We start from the raw sequence: 20,782 nt of genomic DNA on the forward strand, positions 1-20,782 counted from the left end.
GAAAGTCTCTTGCATGTATTCCATTCCAATTAATGTCAAGTTCACAATGGTTCTTTGAACGACTCTAAAGATAAAACAAACGATTGTCTATAGGGAATGCCATTGACTACATTTCTATAAAGTAATACTGTATATTATCTACCAAATGCAAGCTCCAGCTCTTGTTCTGTGCTTATTTAATTGCTCCCAATTGTAGAGGCTTTTATTCAAATAAGAGTGAGTTGAAAATATAACAAATACTTCAGGATGTGAATGGAGACTCTTATGCTGGGGACAACAGCAGATAAAAAGCCTGCAAGTTTCTTTCAGATGAAATCAATGACAAACTGCATCAAATTTAGGTGCTACCAAACTTAAACTTGTCTAGTTCAGAAATACAATTAATTCCACCTGATTTGACTTCTTTGGTATAGCCAAGGACAAAACCTCAGCTCTGTAGATCTGAATAGTAAGCACATCACAGCTATTCAAACAGATCTTTTACTGAGATGCAGCTGTCTCATTTAGTGTCCAACGACTTTGAACTTAAAATGGAGCAGATCCTCCAGACACACACAAAATATTTCAAAGACCCCAGTGAAGGAAGGCTGTACGTTAATTAATTCTTCATCTTCATGATGTAAACCAAGCCTGGATATGTTACCTCTGACAAGCAGATTGGCTGTGGATTTTGATTTGCCAATTGAGAACTGAATCATGCTTGTCATATCAGTGGTGGTTTTCACTATGGCAAGCCGGTGGATGGTGCCTTCTTGCTGCATAATCAAGTTTCTGCCAGCCTGTAAGACTTCCCCACGTAGATACTACTTGGGAGGTTTCACAGAAGGAATGGATATCTCGCATTCAAATTTGGCTTCTTCAGGCTCAGTCACATCGTCATCACACAGCTCCTTTACAATATTAACTGATTGCTCTTTAAGAAGGATGGAACAAGAGAAAGCAGAGATTTAGAAGGAATGTAAAAAACCCTTACATTATCACCCCACTTACTCACACCAGCATTACTGCACATGAACACTACACCTATCAGCTCAGAATGCCTTGAAACATCATTAAAAATAATAGAAAGAAAAGAATGTTGTTAAGAAGTCAGACAATAAGATTGACAATCTGAAAAGTGCCCAGATCTTCTGATTCCCAGTCCAACATCTAAATCAAACCATGACCTTCCCATCCCAATATCAAACTCCTCGCATTACGAAATGGAAAAGAGGTTCAATGAAACACGGACATTGATAATTACTTTGGTTAAATACAGCAACTTAGCTCTGAACAACAAGTTTTCACCTAGTAAAGGTCTCTGTAGCTCAAATGTAATGACTCTACTTAGGAGAAATTCATTTTCCAGGAAGTTCTTGCCCTTATAATTGTAACAGTGGCAAAGCTGGGGACTGAACTCTTGAGTAGTGTGCTAACTCAAATGTCTCCCTTTTCTTTATCACACTTAACATCATATATATACCCTAACATTGTATATATTAAAAAAAAAACCAAAACCCTGTGTTCTTTTCAAACAGCAAGAGAAATTGAAGAAAAAGTCAAGCTATGTTTTTTATCCCTCAACGTTCAAACACAAAGCTGAAGTCTAAACGTAGAAAATCAACCTCCTAAGAAAATAATCTGTTTTACTTAGCAAAAGTAAATTCCAAAAGAGAAGCTGGATATTTTGTGGGCAGAAAGGTAGGTAGGTAGGAGTTTTTATTTCTGTGAAAGGTCCTGGTGGTGTTTAACTTACTTGACATTAAATCAAAGGATGTTAGCTCATTTATAACATAAGATAATTTAATCAAAATCGTCATCAGAAGCATAATTACCTTTAACTGTAAGATGGGCACAAGATTCACGAGATTCTGCCTTTTCTGCTACAGATTTTATTTCTGCTGCATCCTTGACTTGGACACGTGTGTAAGTCAGCGAGTAGCTCTTTCCTGAAGCAGAGAACCACAGAGTCACTAAGGCTGGAAAAGACCACTAAGGTCATCTAGTCCAACTGCCAGCTCATCCCTACCAAACTGGGCTCTTGAGAGCAACCCCACAACTACACTTGGCTTCCTTGAGCAAAGAGCTCTGAGGCACATGGCCAGGCTGAGCATCATCCATCTGGTTTCACAGCATCACTGCCTGTTCTCTCATGTCAATGAAACCACCCATTCCCCCACGTCCACATCCCCACCAAAGTGTAATCTAAACATGGCTTCTACAAGGACTGACCAAATGTGGCCGTCGTCACCTTCAAAGTACCTGATACAGAAGGATCACACTCACTGTCAGACAAAACCTCTTTGGAGAGGTGAACTGACTGCCCTGTTCACCCCCACTTTGGAAATAACTGCACTCATTTCCTACCTGCTCCCAGCAGTGTGGGATGGTGGGATAGCATCACACTTCCCACACTAAGCATCCCACCATGTCACTTGTTCCACCCTAACCTCAGTCCCAAAACAAAAGGGGAACTCCCTTCTGAACCTTCTTCACTTCATTTCAGATGTCTTATATGCTTGATCTCCAACCCACCCCCCACTCTGGAGAAAGATCCCCCTCTTACACCCTACCATCTTGCCGCATTCTGATGTTGTCATCAGCCTTCAGCTTGTTGTCATCTTTGTACCACTGGCTCTGAACCTCATCGTGTGAAATCTCAGACAAAAGATGCACTCCCATATTCATTCACTTCCACATCTTCCAGTGCTTTAACAATCTTGATATCTCCAGCTGTGAAACAGTAGAGATATATTTGTCAGGGTATTTCCAGAACTGAGTGCAGCATCTTTTCCTTACACATATTTGCATAGAAAATGAGTAGGATTATGTTTTATTCTAAACCATCATCCATTCCTGAGTCATTTCTCTCTTCAACACAGTCAATGCATTATTGCCCTTGAACTTAAAGATAGACTTACTAGCTACAATGGAGCTCCCTGCAAACAGTTTTCATGGAAACCAGAATCTCATTTATTCTAAAACCTTTCAAGCAAAATTAAGGGTAGAAAAACAATAGAACTGACTGAATCTTTAAGGTCATTTAGTTCCAATCCCCCTGCTATAGGCAGGGACACCTCCCTCCACACCAACTCTTCTCCTCAGGGTCAAGGCTTCTCTCAAATCATTCTCCTCTAAGCCTGTGCCTGTGCTTGGGATTGCCCTGACCCAGGTGCAGGGCCTTGTACTTGGCCACACTCAAGTTCATGAGGCTGCCAAGGGCCCACCTCTCCAGCCTGTCCAGGTCCCTCTGGGTAGCATCCCTTCCCTCTAGCACATCAACAGCACCGCTCAGCTTGGTGTCATCTGTAGACTTGCTGAGGGTTCATTTGATTCCACTCTCCATGTTGCCTACAAAAATGTTAAATAACACTGGTCCCAACACCACCCTCCACCTGGACACTGAGCTATTGACTGCTGCTCTCTGAGTGTGACCATCCAGACAGTTCCCTATCCTGCAACTGGTCCATCCATCAAAACCATTTTTCTCCAGTTTGGTGACCAGGATGTCATGCAGGACGGGATCAAATGCTCTGCACAAGTCCAAGTAGATGATGTCAGTTGCTCTCCCATTATCCACTGATGCTGTTACTCCATCATGAAAGGCCACCAAGTTTGTCAGGCATGGCTTGACCTTGAGGAAGCCATATTGGTTACCACCAATCTCTTCATCTTTATTTTCCAAACTATGCCAAGGAGAACTAGACAGAACTCTACAATGTCGTGTCACTACAAACCTGTCTGAATCATTGGCTTCTCTGCATGCTCATCACTAGTCTCTCCTTACCTTGTGTGCCCACAGTGTATGGGGAATGTCAGCCACAAATCTTACCTAGGGGACATCTTTGCTTCAAAATCCCTTGAACATCACACAATCCCTTTTAACTCTCCAGGTCTGCACTTCTTTATGTCAGAATCAGACCATATTTCTGTGCTGCTATTTCCCTTTCCTTCTGAAGGGCCTGGATACAACTTGGATTAACCTCAGGAGCAGAGTTCCTGCATAAAACAGCCAGTACTGAAACAGCAACCCAACCTGGTTGCAGACTGAGAGAGAAAATGAGAGTTCACCACCTGTGAATAATGAGACTTCTCTTATTTCCCTGGGAAGTAATGTCCACTTTTTTACTTTGACGGAGCTCCTTCCCATCCTAGAAGGGAAAATATCAAGTCAAATCTACATTAGTCCTTCCATCTCTGCACTGGGCAAAGGCAGCCTTCAGATCTATGCCTAATTCACCCAATTCCGTAGAATTAATGGAACTGTACTTACTGGAACATATGCTGAAGCTTAAGCACAGTGCAGTGTTTTCAACATGTAGGAATGGCTATAGAACATGCAGAAATTCTGGCTGACCTATGACAGCTTAAAGCACTGCAGAGGACTGTTAACAAGCCCGTTTGGACATCACCTTGAATAAATGACGTTATCCCCAAGTAAGGGAAGGAACAGCTGAGCACCGGGGAGGTACACAAAGGGCCAGAGCAAATTCTCACACTGTCAGGTGCAAAGAAAACTGAGATTTCACCCTAAAACCCAGTTCACAACAAGGCTACAAAATCCTGGCTGAGAATTTCTGAATGCTCACCAGTTGTTTCCAGCTCGAAGGTCATCTTCTGGCCAGCAGCCTCGCAGATGTATTCTCCAGCATCTTTCTTCTCCAGCTGCTCCACAACCAGACGCCGTGTTTTGCCCACAGATTCCATTCTGAACTTTCTGGAGGAGGCAAGCAGTCTTCCATCCTTGTACCATTCTACTTCGGTTGTATCCTGTGCTACTTCACAGCTGAGGGAGGCACTTGCTGCCAGGGCAGCACTCACCTCTTTCTGCACCTGCTTATAAACACAGGTTTTGGCTCTGAGGGAAAAAAAGAAAAACAGAAGGACTGAAATGAGACCATCTTGCAGGTTTGTATGTACAGGTTGGAACAGGTTTAGGTTACCACTTGTGCCCAAACTAATAGCCTTCACTAGAGAATATCAGCTCTTCTGTTGAAATTAAGTGTCAAATCTAGGCAAGAAAGAACCTAGGAACTGAAGGAACCAAGAGGGTCCTTGAACACCAGTCCCATGGTTGCATGTCACTATGCAAACATATTGAACCCAAAAGAACATCTGTCCTGCAGGCAACCAAAACCTGAGTTCCTTTTACTTAAGACCCACTGTGAAACATCAAAACACATAAACATGTGATAGTCAAACCACTGGCTGCCTTTTCATGACCCAGAACAGTACTCCTGGCTTCCTGAACAGACTCCTCATGGCATCTACCATTGCCACAACTGTGACTGTCAAAGGCACAAAGGAAATATGCTCACCAACGCAGTCCTTTGTTCTTTGTGTGTGATTTGCAGATATCTATCTTACTTTGAGCTCTGGGAATAGTCAGCTCTACCAGGTCTCTTACTGTGAGTAGCAGACTCACCTATCCAGATGCAGCCTCCAACATAAAGGCATAGTAAAAAGGCAGTGTACTACTAGGAGAAGTTCCTGCTTCTCCTGCCATGAAAGGCTGCACGTACAACATGCACTCCAGCCTCACTGCACATACTGCTCTTAGTCAAATGTTTCGGTGAACAAGAATTACAGTTTGGGATCTCAGGCACAGGAGGGATTAGAATAATTACTTGAACACTGCTTCCATTGTACATATATTACTAATTATTGTTCTACAGACAGACTGAAACAGGTCTTTGTGCCATACTAAAACCAAATACTTGCTACAAACCCAGGCAATCAAGTATAGGGAAAAAACCTCAGCACAGACTACTGCAACTGGACCACTGTATAATAGAAACTAGATTTTACTTTACTGTTCTCTGCTGTATTTCAGACAACACCTGTCTTACCTGTGACATGAATCTTGAAGGTGAGTTTCTGGCCAGCAGCCTTGCAGCTGTACTCCCCTGCATCTTTCTTCTCCACCTGGCTCACCACCAGCCGACGCTGTTTGCCCTCTGACTCCACCTTGAAGTTCTTGCTCGAGGTGATCAGTTTCCCTTCCTTGTACCACTTCACCTCCGTCTTCTCCTGGGCCACCTCGCAGCACAGTGTGGCATTTTCTGTTGGTGCAGCCTTCATCTCCTTCTGCACCTTCTCCTTGTTGATAAAAACATCTTCTGCTTCTGGAATTGAAGGCAAATGGGCACATTTAAGACATGAATCTTTTCTACACAGCATTCCCCAAATGCCCAAATTAGTCTTTGGACTGTACCGTTGAGGACAGCTTTCCCACTCACATTTCCTGACAGTGCTATGAACTGAATGTCAACATCTGAACTATATCAATTGCCAGTGAAGAACTTCCTCCCTGCCAGACCAAAACAGCTTAGATAGCCCTAAACTTGTTTTCAATTCCACCAGTATCATGTTCCAAAATCTTCAAAAATTAAAAAACACCCCTTTCCCCACTGTCCAGCAGCACACCAGCATACGCAGTCATTGAAAAGTCTGTTTCATACACGGGGACAGGCATTACATTGTCCAAACAAGCTGACAGCTGTAAGTTGCTTTGCCAGCAAAAGCCAGGTGAGGGTCAAGGTTAAATTCTGTTTGTGATTAAGTCATAGTGAGGAAATGTATTTTTCTCACCTACTTATTTCTGAAAACAGTTCTAATATCTCCTGAGTTTTCAGAGGCAGTAATAAAATGGTTTCCCATATGGAATCATAGAATGGTTTGGGTATAGAAGGAAGCTTTAAAGATCATCCAGTCCAACCTCTTGCCGTGGTCAGGGACATCATTCACTAAATGAGGCTGCCCAGGGTCCCCATCCAGCCTGGCCTTGGACACTCCCAATGATGAGTCACCCACAACCTTCACTGGACAATCTGTTCCAGTGTATCACCACCCTCATCATAAAGAACTTTTCTCATGTCCAAACTGAGTCTACCCTCTTCACTTTTGAAACCATTGCCCTTTGTTATGTTGCTACAGACCCTGGTAAAAAGCCTTTTTCCACTTTCTTATCAGACTCTCCTAATAAATAGAACGCCTGTCTTCCTCCATTTCTGGAAAGAAAAGCACCAGCTTGAAGCCTTTCTGTTTTTAAGCATTTCTTTTGTACCTGCTATAGAGAAGAAAACAAAAGAAAATACAGGAAAACCTTTTTAGTTGCAGGTTTCTTTAATTTAATAGAAACCACCAATGCTGCCTTCTAGCATTGTGACCAAATGCTGTCTCTGAGACTATTTAGGAAGAAGCATTTGCAGAGGTGTGCTTGTGCCCTGAAGATATCTTTAATATTCTTTAATTTCCCCTGTAATTACTGACTTCTCATTTTGCTATCATTGCATCTACTTGAGATCCCCAGGGAAATTCCCCAGTTATTTCCAGCCCATCTTAAGCTGAGGCTACCCAAGTCCTCTGCAGTAATAGCTTCAGAAGGCAAACAAAACAGTGCATGAATTAAACAGAATTTAAGCACGGTCTACACTACTGAATGCTGGGGCTGAATGTGTCAAACCACTTAACTTTCCCCTCATTCTTTGTTGGGGGGTTCAATACAGTCCAAACAATTTCTCTCACCTGTGACATGAATCTTGGTGAGTCTTCTCCTGGGCCACCTCGCAGCTCAGCGTGGCATTTTGAGTCAGTACAGCCTTCACCTCCTTTTGTACCTTGTCCTTGTTTGTAAACACGTCTTCTTTCTCTGCAGGGACATCACAACAGCCACACCGTTTTGCTGTAGTCTGCTGCAGAGCTAACTCCAGTTCCCCGTTTTCACTATACTTGCCCTTCACAGGGAGCATCGTGATGCCTCATTAAGACAGGAAAATACTTTCCCCTCTATTTTGCCTTGGGAAATGATAAGCATATCATTTCATATCATATCATATCATATCATATCATATCATATCATATCATATCATATCATATCATATCATATCATATCATATATCATATCATATCATATCACATCATATCACAAAGCTAAATATTTCGCAGTCTGATAGCAGATTTGGACATGAGATTTAGAACCCTGCATGCACTGCTGAACCTCCTCCCTTCTCTTTTTTTCTTCTGATGTCTCTCTACATTTCCAGTAAATCAGAAGGGAACGGCCCTCTAGAACAGGTTGCCCAAGGAGACTGTGGATGCTCCATCCCTGCAGGCATTCAAGGCCAGGCTGGATGTGGTTCTGGGCAGCCTGGGCTGCTGGTTGGCAACCCTGCAAATAGGAGGGGTTTGGAACTGGATGGGCACTGTGGGCCTTTGCAACCCAGGTCATTTATGAGTCTGATTAGTGGCATTTTCCACCTCATTGTGTCATTCAAATTTTGTAACCAGATCTCTTCAACCACCTCCCCTTTTCTCACTCCTTGCATGCCTCGTGTGCTCTTGCACTGTAACCCTGCAGACACCAGCTGACTACAAGAGCTGCACAAGTTACCCTCCTTGCCTATGGTTTGTTGCAGTAATTCATTCCTGGATGGAAAAGCACATGTAGAAAAGTGTTGCTATGACACTAGATGACAGAGAAAGTCCTATAGCCAAAGTGTTTTGCACCAGAGAGGCTGTCAGTTGATCCTCCAAATGCAAGACACACCAAATGAAGAGTTCCTTTATCTCTGGGATTCCAAGCATTTTCTCACCTCTGACTTTCACTTGGAATGTTGCTTTGTCATCTTTTGTTTCACAGCTGTAGCTGCCTTGGTCTTTCAGGGTCACATTTTTGACCATGAGATTGTGGTGCGTCCCCTGGGAGATGATGGATGTCCTCTGGTCCTGGTTCACCTCTGTTTGATCTTTCTTCCATACGACAGCTCCGCTTGCAGCTGACACCTCACACACCAGCTCCAGGTCTTCAGAAGGACTGACTGATATTTCTGGAGTCGTTTTGGACTTGCTGACAGAATTAATGGCTTCATCTGAAGAAAAAAAGATAAAGTGGTTTACATCCTGACTCAGGCTTATTCAGCACAGCATTAAGATACAGTTAGAACTGATTGTAATGTCTATGCTCATTACATCTGGGGGATCGAGTTTCACCTCTGGAGGTACTCACATACAAACGTGTGCTTGATTCTCCTGTGTAAGGAAAGAGTAAGTTCTATGCAGACAGTTCTTATTTCTTTTAATCAATTCTGTATTCTGCACATGTTCTTCTGAAGCTAAAATGAAGGCAGATAAGTAACCTGTTTGCAGTACATGAACAAACCTATTCAACACCTTGTCTCTAAGCTAACAAGCAGCGTTTGATGAGCACATTAGTATTTCATGCCCTTCATTCCATCCAGACACAACCTGCCTGAGGAGCAAGCTGATGGCTGTCAGCTACAGGCAGACCTAGCTTAGTACTGCATTTCTTAGAGCAACAACTGTCGCTTTCAGTCACTGAATATACCAAGGACAATTACTATGCCAGGCACATTTATGGCATCAGTGAACAAATAATGCCTTAAAAATTGTAATAGACAGGAGACATCTATTCTTTTAAAACTAGGTGACCAAAGAACAACAGTCCTTCTAGAGTCAAGCTGTTAAGAACTAATAGCATCAATCAATATCACATAGATAGATTACTTCCCTGCCCTAAGACCATCTTGTGACCATTTGGTGCTATTAATTAAGCCCTCTTGATGACTTTTTTGTATGAACCATGTGACATTTTGTGATAGGAGTTACTGCTAGTGTTCCCTTAACCCAACACCAAAGTAGGAGGTATCCATTCTCAGGGAATCATGCAGGCTTCCTCTGTATTTGATGCTCAGAGACAGCCCCAGAACTTTTTAAATCTTAGCTTAGCTCTCATCCAATAATGTTCATCAAACAGTGCAACTTGTCCTTTGGGGATGCCTTTGTTCTGCATCAACCAGTTCCAACGGAGTCTTCTTGGCTTGTTTTAGATCAGTTTGTCAACAGATAAAGCCAGGGTCTTTGAATTACAAAGTGAAATTGCAGAATGCATGATTCTCAACCAAACAGAACGGGAGGTGGAATGCAGGGTGAATACCTGAGCCAACACCACCTGCAAGCAATCCTTCAATATCTTAGGATTCTCTAGCCACCCCAAATCCAATGTTGTGCTTGATCTATCATCTCTGCTGAGTTTTTAGCTAGCTGATGGTGAGCATCATGATGGTGATGGGTGAGCAGTCGGACTAGAGGGTCTTAATCAACCTTAAGGATCCTGTGATCAGAGGAATGTGAATGTGCTGTTAGATGTCACAACGCTGTACTGCAGCATGAGCATACACAGCGAAAGGCTTTCAGTAGAGCTTCAGTTCATAAATGAGGACTGGGTTATGGAAAATAGGCTCAGGATAGAAACCAGAAAACAGATCTTAACGCCAGGTTCTGTGAATGCAGCCAGCTGAATTTCACAGATATTGAATATCAATGACAATTTCTTGTGTTATTTTACCCTCCAGCTCCACCCTGAACAGGAACATGTCAGTGACAAGCATTACTCCTCCAGGCTTGACCTGACAGTGCTTTACTTGTACTATGAGCTAATGGCTGTGCTTACAGCACCTCAGGGAGACACCTCAGAGATCACAACGTCCTTTGGGTACAGCAGGAGACACTCAACTCTCCAAATGTGGAGTTTAATTTGTCAGAAGAGGAGACAGGATTCCCATGCTAATAACTTAGGACCATTTCAGTCAGAGGTTTAAAGATGATGTAAGTGCTGAGGCAATTCATGAACTAGAAGAATGAAGCCCAGATGTGAGGGCTCAAGTCATGACTCCAGCGTCACTTGGAGCTAAGGCTGTCCTGAATTCATCACAACACAGTTACATTATTTGCTCATCCTGTGGATTTGCATAGGGACAACAGTAAGGTCAGAATTGCTTCAATAGAGCTATGCAATCTTTGTCCTAAATACTGGAAACCCACAGGGCTGGACAAATCAAATGAATTAAGTCTGAAGTGCTTTACATGGATTGTGATCCCATGTTTGCCTCACAAACTTACCTGAGACTTTCCAATCAAAAATCAGAGTGTCATCTCCAATTTTGCAGATGTTCCCTCGTCTTCTTTCGTTACAGCTGAAGCCACAAGCTTATGCAGTTTCCCTTTATCTTCCATTGTGAATTTCTTGCTGGTCGTGATTTCTTTGCCATTTTTGTACCACTTCACCATGACATTGGCTTCAGAGGTCTCAGAAACAAATTCAGCGTGTTTTCCAGCAACTGCCCTGATAACTCCTCCAGTTGTCTCTTTGTTTATGAAGTCTGCCAGTGCTGAAACAAAATATGGACACACAAAATATGTATGATGGTAAAGAACTGCAGGGACATTGGTGACCATGAGGCATTCATTTATCGTAAGACCAAAGATACACGTTTATTCCTAGTTCTAATTGCTTGACCACGTACCAGATTACCTTATCTCCACAAGTTGAAGGACATACACTGTACAGGGGACAGAGCCAAAGGAAGAAGCCCAAGTTGAGACAGCACAGTCAGAGCTGCTAAAATCAAAGTCTGGATTATGCATGCATTTGTTCTGCAGTTCCAAGAACACAGATGGATAATACAAATTCAACAACGTTCTACAGAATGCCTGTATTTAGGAGCTCGAGAGCCAGCTGATGGACACTGGGATGCCTGAGATCCTGTAAATACATTTAACTCCGTCCTATCATACAGTCAAATTTAATTCATTTTTTCAGGAACTGTCTCTTATCATTGTAGTCCCCTCACCACTGCTGGATGTGAGCCCAGACACACAAAAGCAGGTGCTGGTTTTCACTGCAGATACTGCAGTAAGGAGAAACAGCCTCCGGACTGGACCAGCTGAGCGTGGCCCTACCAGGATTTGCTCCAAAGGTCTTATTACCAGTAGTGCTTCCTGCTGAAATACATGGGGGTCCTCCTTTGATTCCAACCCCAACCCACCCCACCATGCCCCCTGATAACATCCATCAGGGCCACATCTCCACAGTTCCTGAACACCTCCAGGGATCCCACCACCTCCCTGGGCAGCCTGTGCGAGTTCCCCACCTCCCTTTATGGGATAACACCATCTCCTCTTCCCAACCTCCCTGAAAAGGATGGATGCTGCTGAGATCTCTGTTTTTCCACCAGCATGGATCACAGGTTGACAGGTCTGGAAGGAAGAGCACGAAAAGAGTTTCATCCACGTGCCTTCTCCTTCCTTAGTAAAACCAGTGTGAAACTGCAGCCACGTCAGGCTGAAGGAGACGTCTCAGATGTCCTGCCTGGATGCAGGAGCTCACGTGTCAGAGGATGTCTGGCACGTCAAGTCTCATGGCAGTGCAGTGCATGACAAACTGCAACAACACTTTCCTGTGGGCTCCTTTGGGCACGAGGCCCAGCGGGTGACACACCTCTGGCTGCAGCTCTTCAAAGCCTCCCAGCAGCCACGTGATGCCCATGGGAGAGACACAGCTGACCCGCACAGCAGATGATTTACCAGCTAGCTCTGATTTACAACAAGAGAAGATACAAGTGGTGATGCTGAATGGTGAAATACTGCGAGTGTGTGGCATAGGTATAAGATTTGTGAGCCTGAGGATGTTCAAAGTCAGGATGGACAGGGCTCAGAGCACCTGATGGAGCTGCGGTGCCCCTGTTCATTGCAAAAGAGTCCAACTAGCTGACCCTTAAGGGTCTCTTCCCTATCTATGAGATACACAAAAGCCGATTCTGCAGTAACCAAGCTACCAACAGCAGCTGTTTGTCTTACAGCTTGCCAACACAGATTTTAAAATAACAGCATTGATTACTCATTTGATAGTCACATTACAGTGCAAAGCACATGGAAACGTCCATCAGCTAATTCATTTAATTCTTTGGGCAGACCTGCCAGTATGAAATATTATGCTAACATGACAGAGAGAAGAAAAGCAAAATTAAGACTAGCTGACAAGCCGTGGCAGGAAGTTCTGCTCTCCATCAATTTAGTCCCATTATTCAATTCTGTTTGGAGATGTCTCCATGACTCTCTGGAGTTTGTTCTTTGAGAAGAAGCAATTAAGTAAGCTCTCCAATGCCAAAGTGCATACACTACTCTAGGCCTTTCTTGTTTCTCCATGGATCAACAAGGGTGACAAGCCAGCAGAAGATGATGAAGAGCCTCATCATGCAAACTCATGCATTTTATCCCCCTCACAGATGCACTGACAACTTACAGCATCATCCATTGAGACGTTGTGAATTTTCAGGGTGTGTTTCTTCCCCACAATGTGCAGTTCCTATTTTTCACTGGCCTTGAGCTCCTTCCCATCCTTCATCCACTCCACAGTAGCGCCTGTGTCTGAAAGCTCAGCCTGCAATTTGGCTTCCTCACGCAGCCGGAGATCTTTTCTACATCTTTGCTCTTATTGGTAAATCTCACTGCAGCACCTGTCAGGAGCAAAGGCCTCGTTAGTTCAATTGATATCAGGCTAACGTGGTCAATGTTTGCTGCAACATCTCTGAAAAAGTATCACCTTCTGTTCCTGCACTCATCATTGTGTCAGTGCTGAGCAATTCAAGATATTTCATTTGGTCTTCTTGCCGGATTTACTAAGTAAAAATCAACCAAACATCTCCTTCTACTGATTAATAATGCTCTAAACATGCTTCTGCAGAGGTTTCCACCCAATGACAAACAGGTCCTCCCATCATGAATGTTTATTTGTTCTATTTTGTCATGCAAAGCTGATTGATAGAGATATTATTGGAATGATTGCTCCCCTACTTCTAAATTATTCCAGTGCAATCAGAAAGGCTGTCTGAACCTGGAGCTGAAAGTACTGCTCTATGGTGATGCAGTGGTAAACCTGGTGACTGAATGCACTGGCCAATAGCTGTGAACTGCAGACATTCATCAGCTGGCATGAAGCAATCTGGTTCAGATACCAAGCAGCTGGGTAGACTGGCTTACCCTACACTCAGTGCTATCATGTTTAGGTCATTACCGGGACTCACGTCAGTCCATGGGATGCAATTTCAGGTATTTGGTACAGTCAGTGAATGCCTGCAGCCCCAGTTCTAATCAGCAGATTACAGCAACTATGCCTTGACTGTAAGAGGAAAGGAGAAGGATCAAAGCAAACACCTCTCACTCTCATCTTGCTGCTGACATCAACATTTTCGGCAACAAATTTCACTTCTGCTCCACCATCATTCTTGGTGATGTTCTTTATGATTAGGCTGTGAGTAGTTTGGATTCTCTTGATGATGCAGGTCTCGCTTTCCTGTAAGACTTTACCACTGAGGTACCAAGTGCTGCAACACATTGTTGTAAGATCAGTAGTAAACATGGCATCCCCTCCAGGTACAGCTTCACCAGCTGTTAGGGGGGATTTCACAGCCAGGACTGGGTCTGAGGAAGAACAACATGGATGTCTTAATGCTCTTTAGATGCAAGTCTGGTATCTCATTTATGGATGGAAGATTTAATCATAGGCACATTTCTACTTCTCCCTTTGCATGAGTGCTGGAAGAAGCACTTCTATGCTTAAGATCTGTTACAGAAAGTTCTGCCTCTTGCACATGTGTGATATCAAAAGATAAGGATATTCATGTCTCTGTCACAGAAACAGAACTTGTATCACTTTAGTGGTAGCTGGAGGTTGACAGGAGAACTAGTAATAAAGGAAAGCCTTTGGTGTGTTAATGCACTACTATCCTTAAAGTCAAAGGAAACATCTTCAGGGAACCAACACAGCTGCTCAGCTCACACTGACCCATTTCCATTGGGGTTTTTGTGCTTACCAAGGTGCATGCTCCCTGGGAATTCCAGAGACGGGCTCTGTCCATGTGCATTGACTGCAGACACTCGGAACTGATCATCAGCCTCTTCAGACAGATTGCTCACCGTGAACTCTGGGATGGGGACATGAGACTCGTGGCACCTCACCCACGTGAAGCCAGTTAGTTTATTGCCTTCCACAATGTAGCCATCGATTGGAATGGGGCGTTGCATCTTCGGAGGGGACCATGCCAGTGTCACTGAGGTTTCTGTTTTATTTTTCACCACGGGGTCAGCTGGGGGCTGGGTGGGAGGTTTTCTGGGAGCTGAACAGAAAGAAATACAGAAATATTAGCATAAGGTCATGTAGGCTGGAAAAGACCTTCAAGATCAGCAGACTCAACTTTCAGCATGACCTACTGAGTCCCACCATTAACTACTGTGGTACCTGAGGACATACATGACAAGCTTATTCCTGCAGGTATTTGCATAGTGAATATATTCACCCTCTGGTTGCTTTGGAACATTTTAGAGGTTAAAATCCCATCAGACTTTTTCACTGTGTGCAGCCACTGATACAGGCAGGAGGCTGGGAATTACCTGATGGGCTCTAGTTACAGACTACTGACACAGTAAAGGATTGATTTCATTTCATTTTGGCCATCAGAAAGTTTGGTGTCTGGTTTCAGTCACCCATCTAGACTCCAATTATAATCATATGGAGAACAGCGCATTTAGGAGAACTCATCTCATCTTAATAAACCTGAATGAAATCATAGAATCATAGGATCACGGGAGGGCTTGGGTTGGAAGAAACCTTCAAGATCATTAAGTTCTAAAAACCCTGCCATGGGCTGGCTGCCCACTAACCAGCTCAGGCTGCCCATCACCCATCCAACCTCGCCTTCAACACCAAGGACAGGCATCCACAGCTTCTCTGGGCAGCCTGAAATGGAAGCAATGAGCCACATGTTGAAGATACTCAAACATTCATGACTGTAGAGAGAGCCAAATACTCCATACATATTGCCTGCCTGGTCAATGGTATTAAAATGCCAACAACAGACTCATCCAGCTCATAGAAAATGGTGTGAACATGGCGTACAGGATTTTTCCAGCAGCGAGTTAGATCTGCAAAGTGTAAAAATAGGAAATCTCAATGCAATGCAATTTTCCCTCATAACATAAATAGACACATAACTGTTTTGGGGTGCACTGTTACCAGCCTGTCAGTTGCTGTTGGTCAGTGCTAGATGCCAAAGGTCCCACTAACATAGCATGAAGCCGAAAGCTAGACGCTGGAATCAGATCTCCTGACCTTACCATCAGAAATCGAGATGTCATATTTTGCTCAGAGGTGCCTGCTTGTAGGAGGGACAGCTTCCGAGCTTTTTCTGCTCCAGGAACCAGCTCCAGCTTCAGGATTTAAACAGCAGTCAGAAATTAAACTGAGCTTTGTCACCTCCATCAAACAGAAGGAGTGGTTGGGTGGTACAGCTTTCCAAATCACTTAGAAACTGGCACAACAATCAGATGCCTACCTTTTCTTTTTGAACTTGTTAATACATAGAGCTTAATAGCATCAGAATGCCCCAAGCACTTCAGATAACACGACAGCTGTAAACCCTTCTTTAAGGATTCCTTTGTTTAACCACTGAGTAACTGTAATTCAGTGGTGCTGGTGGGAGAAGGGAAGTCCTAATCTTCCCAGATGGTGAATAGAGCTGATGTTCACATGCAGACTGGTGCTGCAGCACAGCCAGAAACCACTCATTTGGGAAACACAGCACCAAGAAAATAATGGGAATAGCTTCATAAAATCAGGCAGCTTCACCCAAATTTCATGTCAGGTCCATTATTCTTCCTATTTTCAGGAAGGTTTTCCCTTTTTCTTGTAGTTTTATTTTCTTTTCCTTTCATGCAAGCAGCTTTGTAGCTTACAAATTGTTTTCTATTCACCTCCTGGTGTGGACAAATCACACAGGTTTGACTCCATGTTTTACATAGTTAGCATTTTATATTTGTTCCAGTATGGAACTGTACAGCCATAGAATGGCCTGGGTTGAAAAGGATCTCAAAGATCATCCAGTTCCAACCCCCTGCTATGTGCAGGGTCGCCAACCACCAGACCAGGCTGCCCAGAGCCACAATCCAGCCTTTCCTCATAGGGGAGCTGCTCCAACCCTCTGATCATCACAGTGGCCCCTCCTCTGGACCCACCCCAACAGCACCACAACCTTATTGTCCACAGAAAGCATATAACCCTCATTCAATTGCCCTTCCACTCAGCTTAGAGCACTACTAAAACCAGCATCTTCACCTTAGCTCATCACACTGCTGCAGTTCCTTTTACAAGGATTTCACTGGCAAAAATTAAATCAAAGCCGTCACAAGGGATTTAGCACAGTTACGTGTTACTGGCTACGAGAGCTGTCAGCACAGTCACCTGTCAGGCTTTGCTGCTGTTCTCTTTATGTAGAGGCACAACAAGGTTCAGACACCTCACAGTGCAATTCTCACTTTGACTGTAAAGAAAAAGGAGGCTTGAAAAGCAGCGTGTGGAAAACAAAGAAACAAGAATTAGAACAACAGTGGGGCCATGGCACTAGTAGGAATTGTTCTGCCTTTAACAGCAGAGCTTTTCAAGAAGTATGAGGGCATTGCAAACCAGACCAGTTTGGACAGATTAACAACTGCAAGTAGTGGGTTCCAAAATTCCAGACATGAAATCAAAGATAGAAAAACTCTTCACATTTTCATCTCCCAATTTTTTGTACATTGTGCATTACAGTGCAAACAAGTCTTCACATACAACTTGGAAGCTAAAGACAAGTCTGACAAAACAGACTGCACAAAAATGATGGATAATTAACAGAGCAAATTGCTCTTTCAAAAACAGAGTTTATGTCTTCTGGTCATAACACTTCAGAAGCCTCAGAGGCTTCTTCTCCTTTGTATATTTTCATTAATCTTAGATTTTGTTTTCATTCAATGTGACCTCACTAAACAAATATTGTCTAAGACCATGAGTATCACATAAATGTGCAGATCTCAAGCTGCTCACTTATCTAGTACCCTTGGCATGATGCTTTATTTTCCTCAGCTGATCATCTAGATTGTGCCTGTTGATTGTGCAACAACAGCCTGTTGGTCTCGATTACCTGTGAGAGGCTCTAACTTTGGCCAGGAAAAATCATTTGAGGACAAGTAATTCTCTTGGAATCAGTAAGGCAGTCTTCCCATTCTTTCTTACCAGCACCCATCTTACATGTTAATAAAGGCTTCTGGAAATCAGTTTGAAGATCAAGAAACAATTCAGTTCAAGCATATGCAATCACAGGATTTGTACGTCACCTGCAAAAGTCATTTTATTCTATCCACAATCTCATCCTACATACAGATCCTTAGAAGGTTCCTTAGGCACACCAACCCCATGCTCCTATTACAGACCCTTGCATAAGACAGGTGATATACCTACAAGATTATCTACAGCTTAGACTACAAAAACAGGGAGTCTAGCTAGAGAAAATAATCTACCTGTGCTTCTGAGCAATCTGTTAACCACTCTCATACAGTTCAGGCCAATCCAAACAAGATGCAATGACATGTCAGCCACAGAAACAGCTTGATTTTAAGGAGTTTGTTTGGACAAGCCCCTGTTGCATACGGTGGTCAAACATGCATTACTTGGGGGCACATTGTATTTGAATTAACACATCCTCTTACCTCTGGCTTTGCACAGAGTCCAAAGTCTATCAGCTTCAAATTGTCAATCAGCAGATTTTCCCGGTGGATGAGAAAGCAGTCAGGAATGATTTCCACCCAAATGCCCAAGGAAACATCTTTTCTCTTCTCTTATTTCCTGCTGTGGACAGTGGTTCCCAGTCTACTCAAAGCTCGCTCGCTCTCGCTGTCTCAGAGATCTTCACTGACTGCTGGCAAGTTCCCATCTTCCAATATCCCAGGTGGGAAATACTAGCTTGTATCTGTTGGAAAGGACCTGGGGACTAGGAGGACAAGTGGTGAGAGACCACAGGCTGAATGCAAGCCAGCAGTGTGCTCTGACAGAAAAGAAGTACAACAAGATCATCAGCTGCATTAAAAAGCAGCACAACCAGACCAGGACAAGTCATTCCTGCTTCAACACTCATTGCACCACATCTACAATACTGTATCTGGTTTTTGGCCAGGAAGGATAACAACCTGAAACAAACTCTGAAGCAAGTTCTATGGATGACCTCCAGCCTGTGCAGGGGGCTGAAGCTCCCACTCAGAGAAGAGAAGCTGGGGAGAATGATCTTTGTGACAGAAAATCCATTGGATGGGGCCAGAGGAATGCATCTCACCCCATACCCTCTGTACAGCCACCATTTGTTTAAAGGATCACTCTTCCTTGAGGCACAAAACTAGAGCAGGTTACACAACAGACTGACACCACAAGGGCTTCTCTCGAGATACAAACTGCAGCAAAGAGCATCACAAAAATGTGAAACCAACACTCAGATCAGATCTGTGTCTCTGCTCCGCTCATTAGGAGCATCATGTTTTACTCCCCTTTCAGAGGAAGATACTTCTTCAAGGATAACAAAATCCAGCTCAGCTACAGAACACAGTACCACATAGCAATAAATATCTAACATTTCCTGTAGGGAAAGAATCCTAAGCACAAGTTATTGTCTGAGTTTCAGCTGGGACTGAATTATCTTCTTCAGTGTCTGATATAATACTACGTTTTCATTCTAGAGAAACAATGGAGATAGCGCAGTGATGCTTACAGTTGCTGCCAGGCAGCGTTGTACAGAGCCACAGTCAATCTCAGCTGAGAGCCCAAGGAAGTGAGAAGGAACAGAACTAGGACAGCTGACTTAAACTGGCCAAAGGATATTCCATACTATATGACATATTGTGGAAGGAGTTTTGAAGGGGGTATAACTTCATGTCAATCTCTTCCACTACTAGGAGGCTAACTGGACACTGATTGGTAGGTGGTGAGCAATTGCTTTTGCATTCATCATAACTATTATCCTTTTCTCTATCTCAGTACATAATTCTATCTCAACCCATGAGTTCTACTTTGTGTTACTTCTCCCCCCTTCAGTTCTCTCCTGCAGTCCACTGGAATGGAGTGGAGTACTGTAACTCTCTCTGCCAACAGAAAAATAAAAACACATTCATTATTATTTATGGAAGACTGACTGCAGTTCAGGCTCACTGGTTTGAGGTCTCTGGACATAACCCTGACTGTGAACAGAAGCAATTGCTGAAACAGTCTGTCAAAAAAAGACTGGAGCTTCCTCTTCCAAAAGGCGGTCCTTAGAAACAATGCAATCAAACAGCTTCCCTGTAAGATAAGGTTATCTGAAAATGCATTTAGAGAGTATCAGAGAAAGATAAGTAAGAAAGACAGCACAGAAAGCAGAAACTATTTCTTACCTCTATGACTATAAATATTTCTTTGATGTCTCTCTTACGTGATCCAATGGGCAAATATGTTGATGACTTCAGTTCTTCATGGCATCAATTTCTGTTTTAGCATGAGGCAAGTCATCCTTAAGAGACCATAAAAGCAAGTGATGAAATCGCTAACTACTGTGACATACCAGGTACCACATCTGACTGCTGTGGAACAGAACAAGCACATATGGGACAGTACACAATTCAACATCAACTCAGCAATGACTGACATCACTCCCATAGAAATTCTGAAACAGAGCTGTGAAAAATGAAAAGTAAAACATTCAGCATTTTCATTGGCATTTTGGTAAAGTTGCTGTAATAATGTAACAATAATGTAATGTAATGTAATGATGTAATAACTTCCTCCATTTTAAAGCCAGAGAATACTGCCCTCTGAACAACCAGCAACAAGATTTGTGGTGCTCTGTTAAACTTTTTCCAGCTCTACAGCATCTTTCAAAAGGCAATGGGACCAGTAGGCTGCATTCGTATGTACCATCCCACCTGCCCCCGTGTTCTTGAGAACTCCACAACTCCAACAGAAGATATTATCATATTTAAATGCCTTTTGGCTTACCCCTACAGTAACTTTCTCCATGATTTTTAGTGCAACTTTTTCACCAGTAAGAAGATGCCGCATAAGATTTACGTTTGCAAAGCCACCTACAAATCAAAACACAGATGCTTAAAGTTGAGT

The 20,782-nt window shown here is 43.2% G+C and overlaps 1 long non-coding RNA gene across 1 annotated transcript; it reads right to left on the bottom strand.

Moving 5' to 3' along the window:
• Positions 1–8,556: 8,556 nt before the first annotated feature.
• On the bottom strand, positions 8,557–13,229 carry LOC146757605 (uncharacterized). Its single transcript, XR_014936107.1, has 3 exons — positions 13,082–13,229; positions 10,900–11,168; positions 8,557–8,849 (listed from the first exon to the last, which is right to left on the bottom strand). It is a non-coding gene; the product is annotated as an uncharacterized LOC146757605 (long non-coding RNA).
• Between the last annotated feature and the right edge of the window lie 7,553 nt (positions 13,230–20,782).

The sequence above is a fragment of the Coturnix japonica genome, chromosome 20 (genome assembly GCF_054131305.1).
Source record: "Coturnix japonica strain WE chromosome 20, WE-NBRP24, whole genome shotgun sequence".
NCBI classification, from domain to species: Eukaryota; Metazoa; Chordata; class Aves; order Galliformes; family Phasianidae; genus Coturnix; species Coturnix japonica.